Here is a 7,477-nt window from a genome sequence, read left to right on the forward strand (position 1 = left end):
CTCGCGGCGTCGCCATCCACCCGACCCCGCCTCGGCCTCACAACGCCTCCGTCCAGCCGCCCCGCGCCGACCCCGTCTCGCGCCGCCGCCGGCCGCAGGGCTCCCAGCCCCTGGCTCAACCTCCCGGAGCCCGCGGGCTGCCCCGACGAGCACGCGTGGGCGCGGCTTCGGCCGGCCCTGCTCGTTTCCTCCCGCGCCAGGGAGCACCTCCCTCCACCGCTGGACGCCGCCGTGCCCCCTCCCAGCCCCAGTGAGCACCCCCTCCCACAAATCGTTGTTGTCATTGCTTGTGTTCATGGTGGCTGGATGAATAGATAGATGCTAGATAGATGGATGGATGCTAGATGAATAGATAGATGGATGCTAGATGAATAGATAGATGGATGGATACATATTAGATAGTTTTGTGTAGTTTTATTAGGTATTTAGATACATACTAGATAGTTTTTACTAAGTTTGTGAATATAGATGAATTAGATGTTGGGCAAGTTTGTGATAGATGGATGGATATTGGTCAAGATAGTGTTTTGGTAATGTTGATTCATATATAAGAAGCAAATCAAGGCACATGGTTTCTAAAATACTTAATAAAGATTTTTTTTGCAATTTGACATGTTGTTTCATGTCGATTCATAATGTTGTGCCAAATGGTTAATGTGATATGATGACCTAATTTTTTTTCACTCGGTGTAATTAACAGGATTTGTGGTGTTCCATCTTCGCGGAGTGATCATCGACGTTGGAGGTGTTGGTCCATGATCGTCCCTCTCCTTTGATCGACTACATCGGAGGGTGAGCAACAATTCCATGACCTCGTCCACTTTTTTTCCATGTCACTAGATTAAATTTTCACATCAAGTCACGTAACCTAGGTCTCCCGTCCGAAAGGGTTGCATCGATAAATATGCATTCAATTGCATATTTATCACCGCAGCTCTTTCGGATTGTCCAGCGCTTTCCACGGACAACCCGAGGATGTGTAGATTGGGTACGTTGTTCATGCTCTACCTCGTTCCGAGACAGGATTTCGGCGGCGCCTCCCTGTTGTTCTCCGGATGCACATTCTCTCGGCATTTTGCCGAGACGTGTATTTGGAGAACAGCGGGGAGGTGTTGCCGAAATTTTGTCTCGGAATGGGGTAGAGCATGGACCGTACTCAATCTACACATTCTCGGGTGGGATTAGGACCCATCTTTACCTATTAGAGATGTAGGTGGATTACTCGTCAACCTTGTAAAAAATAAAATATTGATGTTGGTAATTAAAATGAATCCTTAATTTTGTTGTGTGGCTTCCAATAAAGCAGAGATGGCAGATAATCAGTGGATGTATAGTGGGTTTTTCCGTCGGAATCAAGTAACAACAGAGTGGGTCGAGAAAAATGATGTGTTTTTGAAAGAGATATTCCGTAGTCCAATGAGGATGGTGCCAGAATGCCCGTGTGCCAGATGTAAGAGACGTATCCGCAGAGATAAGAGTGAGATGACTAAGCACCTTCGCACGCATGGATTTATGCCCAACTTTAATATGCCGATAAACTTTGCCCAGCGGGACCGTGGTAGAGAGGATGTGATACGACAATGCATCGCTGGTTATGAGGACGATGGGGTTAGAGACATGCTAGATGATGTCTTTGCTGCACAGCCGACACCTCCGTCACATTCAGCGAATGAACCGGAGGAGCCGGAGGAAGCCGCAAAGGCCTTCCTGGAAATCTTGGCCTCGTCAAAGAAACCTCTCTATGAGGGTGCCAAGTTGTCTGTGCTGGATGCCATCTCGCAACTGATGGCAGTGAAGGCTGAGTACGGCTGTAGCCGAGGTTGCTTCGAAGCATTTCTGGGAGTATGGGCTAACAGCCTGCCCGAGGGCCATGAACTGCCGAAAACCATGTACGGTACGAAGAAAATCATGAAGGCGCTCTCCATGGACTATGAGAAAATACATGTTTGTCCAAAGAATTGCCTTTTGTTTAGACATGAGTATGCGGATGACAACTACTGTAGGAAGTGCGGTTCCTCTCGGTATATTGAGGTGGTCGATAAGCATGGTCAGAAGCGGCAGCTAAAAATCCCTGTGAAGGTTCTTCGGTATCTTGATTTTATAAAAAGACTGCAGCGCCTTTTCATCACCGAGGAGTCTGCCAAAATGATGAAGTGGCACAAGGAAGGGAAAAGGTACAATCCAAAAAAAATTGTACATACATCAGAAGGTGAAGCATGGAAGTCATTCGATATAAAGTACCCGGAGGAAGCGGCCGAGGCTGGGAATGTCAGAATTGCTATAACAGGTGATGGGTTCAATCCATATGGTATGTCGTCTAATCCATACAGCTGCTGGCCCATATTTGTTATTCCGCTCAATCTCCCTCCCGGCGCCATAATGCAACGCAAGACCATGTTCCTGTCGCTTATAATTCCGGGGCCTGAATATCCAGGGAAGAATTTGAGTGTGTTTATGCAGCCGTTGGTGGATGATTTGCACCATTCTTGGTACTTCCCGAGGTTGACATACGACCGGCATCTGTAGAAAAATTTCTTGATGAAAGTTTGGCTACAGTATTGCATGCATGATTTTCCCGGCTATGCCCTGTTCTGCGGATGGTGTACAAGTGGAAAGATGCCTTGCCCAGTGTGCATGCAGGCCTTGATTTTCATTTGGATGAAGAAGGGTGGCAAGTATGTTGCCTTTGACCAGCATCGACAATTCCTCCCTCCAGACCATCCTGATAGGGAAGACAAGAAGAACTTCACAAAAGGCAAAGTTGTCCATGAAGTAAATGAGATTCCAACGTTTTCTGGTGAGGATGTGCTTGCTCAGCTCAAAGCTCTTAAGCCTGCCTGTGAAGGGAAAGGCAAAGGCAAAGGCAAAGGTAAAGGGAAATTATATTTTGAAGGATATGGTGAGACGCACAACTGGACTCACATTACCCCCTTCACGCAACTTCCCTATTTTAAGGACCTCAAACTTCCATACAACATCGACGTGATGCACACCGAAAAGAATGTCGCAGAGTCCCTTTTTAACACGATCCTCAACATTCCTGATAAGACAAAGGATAATGTTAATGCTAGAGTCGATCAACAGAATATTTGTGATAGACCACGTCTTCACATGCAACCTCCCACAGGCAGTCGAAAATCTTGGTTCAAGCCGGATGCTGACTTCGTACTTAAAAAGGATCATAAGATGGAGGCATTCAAGTGGCTGAAACACGTCGTGAAGTTCACTGATGGTTATGCGTCGAATATAAGTAAGGGGGTCAATCTTTCAACGGGCAGAGTGACCGGGCTCAAGAGTCATGACTATCATGTATGGATTGAGCGGATTATGCCGGTGATGGTTCGGGGCTATGTTCCCGAGCGTGTCTGGCGTGTGCTTGCGGAGTTAAGCCATTTCTTCCGAACGCTTTGTGCTAAAGAAGTATGTCCTGAGAAGATAAAAGAAATGCATAAGAAGGCGCCGGAGTTGATATGCAAGCTAGAGAAGATCTTCCCGCCAGGTTTCTTTACTCCGATGACACATCTCATTTTGCACCTTGCGAACGAGGTATTGTTGGGGGGCCCTGTGCAGTATCGTTGGCAGTACGGCCCTGAGAGACAGAACAAGCATCTGAGACAGAAATGTGGAAACAAAGCTAAGATTGAAGCTTCCATAGCTGAGGCAGTTATCCTAGAGGAGGTGGCAGACCTCAGGACAGCCTACTATCCGGACCATGTTCCCATGTTGCACAATAAGGTGTCTCGATACAATACAGAAGAACCCAAGTATAAACCCAAGTTGCCTCTATTCACCGGGCAAGGTGGCAGGGCTGGATGCTCGACATCTTATGTCATGCCACGAGATGAGTGGGAGGATGTCATGTTCTATATCTTGCACAACATCAAGGAAGTTGAGGATGAGTGGATGAGGTAATACCTTTGCACCATTCTTTTAGTCAATTTGTTATGTTCACTTTGCCTAGTTCTTATACCGCTTTTCTTATTGTAGTCGATTCGTTGAGGAAGAATGGACAGGAATGCTGCCTCCTACTGAAGCGGAGGCACTTGCTCTTCTCCGAAAGGGTGCTGATGGAAGGAAAAATTTCGTTGCGTGGTTCATGGAGAAAGTAATTTTTCACACTTTCAATTAAACTCATGCACCCTATAATTTCAATTAAACTCATGCACCCTATAATTTCAATTGAACTTGTAGGGAAATGATCCGACCGAATCAATGGATGAAGAATTGAGATGGGTTTCCATGGGTTTTGACCCTGTCGTCATGACATGCGAAAAGTATGATGTGAATGGGTATCGCTTCCATACAGAGGAGCACCAGAACAGTCGGCCTGATCCCAAAACCATAAATACCGGAGTCTTCACTGAAGGAGATAATAAAATAGATTACTACGGAAGGGTAGGAAAAATATACGAGCTTACATTCAAACTTGGCCGCGAACACCTAAGTGTCACTGTGTTCAAATGCCGATGGTTCGACCCCAAAAAGGGCCTGAGACATACGCCTTCTATTGGTTTAGTTGAAGTTAAACCATCAACCGTCAATGCCGGAGCTGATCTCTTTATCGCCGCTACCCAGGCCACACAAGTATATTATCTGCCTTACCCATGCCAGAAAGAGTACCTAAAGGGTTGGGAAGTTGTGTTCAAGGTGTCGCCGCATGGTAAGCTACCGGACCCGAACGATGATGATTACTACAACATAAACCCCATGACATACGAGGGAGTGTTCTATCAAGAGGAACATGATGACGTGGTCCGAAACAACGAGGATGATGACTTGGGTTATGTTGACCTGGACCCAAACGACGACGACGCAAGGATTGATGGTGAGGCAGTTGTGAATCAAAGAGACATAATTATGCTTGAAAAGTTAAATGAAGACGTTGACGATGAGGAAGAGCCTCCACCTCTGTCAGACAACGAAGAAGATATGCGTGATAGTGATGATGAGACCGCTCCACAAATAGATTACAATAGTGATGATTCATATGGGTTCTAGAAAATGTAAGTTCTTTTAATGATCATTACAATAGTATGCTTAATGTGCACTTCTGGTATTAATGTTTTTCCTGTATGCTTGTTTAATTGATATCCTTACTAATTGTTTATTCTCTTCTCAATGCAGGTTTGCTAATCATGGGCAAGTCCAGTGGTGCCAGTTTCCTCAGTAAACTCAAAGGAGGACTTACTCGGAGTGGACGAGCCCACAAGGTTCCCTCCCGACTACGCGAGGATGGCACCTCACAGGGAGGTGGAGGGGTCGGGGGAGGAGACCCTAGAGGAGGAGGCGGTGGGGGGAGAGCCCCTAGAGGAGGAGGAGGTGGGGGGAGAGGCAGCCGGGGCAAAAAACTCCGGGCCGTGTCCGAAATAGGAGGGTCTTCTTCGATGCCCTCCCATACAGAGGCACCTTCTGAGTCTGAGGAGGAGGAGTATGTTCCTGATGGCGAGGAGGAGGAGGCCGAGGAGGAGGGTGAGGAGGAGGAGGCCGAGGAGGAGGGTGAGGAGGAGGAGGCCGAGGAGGAGGGTAGGGAGGAGGGCGAGGAGGGTGGAGGGGAGGTTGATCCCGAGTTGTGGGGTGACTTGCCACCGGGTGCTCCGCAGGGGTGGCTGCGTGGTAATGCCGGACTACCTACACCACCTTCTATCGAGGAGCACAAGTGGATCATTGAACCTGTGGGGACAGAGTAAGTGCCTCTTAATCATATTTTCAACACATGACAACATTTTCTTATTGTACACATGGCAATCATTTGATTCTTTTGCAGAAACTGGATCCTTCGCGGAAATGGCCGTAAACCGAACGGCCTTATCACTGTCCTGTTGAAGCACTTTTGGCCTGCCCTATTCTGCCCGCGGCCAGACAGGGACCCGCAGCTGCGGGTTTTGGCCACGAGCTGGGCCCACTACGAGGCTTGCAGCAACGCGGAGTATGGGACAGCCGCTAAGGCCGTGATCACCAAATTTTGGGTAAGTTCTCTTCTGAATCACTTGTCTTCAGTTTCGTTCATAGTTTATCATTGGATCACTCAACTCATGCCTTGTTTGCTTCTGGTTTATGCAGCAACTCTATAGAGTTCTTGACGAGCACAAGGCCAGAGCCGACGTGGTCTTGCTTGCGGCTGCAAAGAAGAAAGCTCGTCAGTTGCAGTACGAGGTGCGCTGGGTTGCCGTCTCGCAGTACTACCACTACTACCTGCACCAAAAGATGAACAAAAGTCAAGCGCAGAAGCAACGACTTACCTTGAACAGGGAGCAGTTCATGATGGTAACCATTACTAACTTTTCATTGTTTCAAGCAGTCAACTCTATGTTTCGTGCTCACATGTCATGCTTCCAAAATTTGCATAGGTTGTTCCTCGTTGGTGCTATGGAAGGCATGACGGATGGGCGAGTTTGGTGGATAGGTGGCTCGGCGCCGATGCAGAGTTTGCTGCCAAGAGCATCAAGGGCCGGGCTAACCGTGGAGCCGACGGGACACACGGCCAAGGAAACAGGAACCACTGGAGCTTCAAGGCCATGAAGTTATATCTATGTACATGATGCATTTTTGTTCTTCTTTACCGTCATGTTCTTATGTATGGCTAACTTCTATTTGATGTTGTAGGAGGACAAGTTGAAGAGGCCGCTCTCAGGCATGGAGTCGTGGAAGCTGGCCCGCGAGCGGAGTCGTCGCAAGGAGGGCGAGAGCCAGTACTACGGCAAGACCGAGGAGCACCTGGGGTCTTACATTCATCACTATCAGGAGTTGCATCCGGATGTTCCTGTTGCCGAGGTCGCCCAGTCTCAGATCGACGACACGGCGGTGGTGGCCATCCAGGGGAAGAAGAATGGCCGGTATCCGTGTTTCGACGGCTTGATCACTCCTTCGATCTCGTACACACAGCTTCGGGCTAGCAACCCGAGCTAGTTAGAGAGTACGGGGCGTTCACAGACTCCTTTAGCCCGCCAGCATGCTGTAAGTACTTCCTCTTTATCTTTTTCTATCTAGCATTCTCAGTTTATTTTTAGCATTGCTCACTTAGAAACAATCTAAATTATGTAGGCATATAAGGAGTTTGTAGAGCATAGGAATCTCGAGGTGCGGGAGTACTTGAAACGAGTGAAGGCAAACGATGATTACAACCGTCAGATGATGACGGTTAGTTCTCCCCTCTTAAAACCAAGCTAAATTTTTACACTTTCATTCCTTCTGATCTTCTAGTTTGCTTGTTTAACTAACATTCAGGCTATGTTGGCGGCTTGGAGTAACGGCACGGGTCCACCACAAATGGGACCCCCACCACCACCTGCGGGAGAACCCCCACACGTGCCCACGTTCGATGAATGGGTGGCACTAGGCAGTGATGGTCCGGTTAGTACATTTGCCTAACTACTGACAAACTAGTTCTCGTTCATTCAACGCTATCATATCATATTTACTGTTAGAATCTTTTCTGAAACATGTAGGGGACCGGTGGCTCGACTCCTGCTCCGTCGAC

The sequence above is a fragment of the Triticum dicoccoides genome, chromosome 5B (genome assembly GCF_002162155.2).
Source record: "Triticum dicoccoides isolate Atlit2015 ecotype Zavitan chromosome 5B, WEW_v2.0, whole genome shotgun sequence".
Taxonomy (NCBI): Eukaryota; Viridiplantae; Streptophyta; class Magnoliopsida; order Poales; family Poaceae; genus Triticum; species Triticum dicoccoides.